Source organism: Plasmopara halstedii (genome assembly GCF_900000015.1).
Source record: "Plasmopara halstedii genome assembly, contig: Scaffold_323, whole genome shotgun sequence".
NCBI classification, from domain to species: Eukaryota; Oomycota; class Peronosporomycetes; order Peronosporales; family Peronosporaceae; genus Plasmopara; species Plasmopara halstedii.
In genome coordinates, this window is record NW_020187244.1 from 2,044,779 (window position 1) to 2,045,227 (window position 449).

Below are 449 nucleotides of genomic sequence, written 5' to 3' on the forward strand. Positions count from 1 at the left end.
TTAATTGACTCTTCGGTTTAAAATCCAAAACTGATTTTATTTATTTTTTTATCCTAATTGAAAAGTTTAGATTTTCCTAAATATACTAAATATATATAGTAAAATCTATATACATGCATAACTACTGGCTACCTATTTTGTTTGGGTGCAGTCACACCATGCACATCTCGTGTAACACACACCCCTGTTACTAGGGTACGTGTAACCCCGTTACACTCTCCCCCATTAAGATTGAGAAGATTTACAATTCCAAGCGATTTTTGCCTCAACGAGGCTCGCGTGTCCGCTAGACACTTCAACTTAATTCGTTGGAATAAAACAACTTCCTTGCTCAATGAGCCCTGTGTTCACGACACGGAAGCCACCAAGTCTCGCTGGTTCTGACAGCGAGTACGGGCAGAGCCCAACTTCGTCTCCCGCACGCGGTGCGATGTCGGACAGTGCGTCCG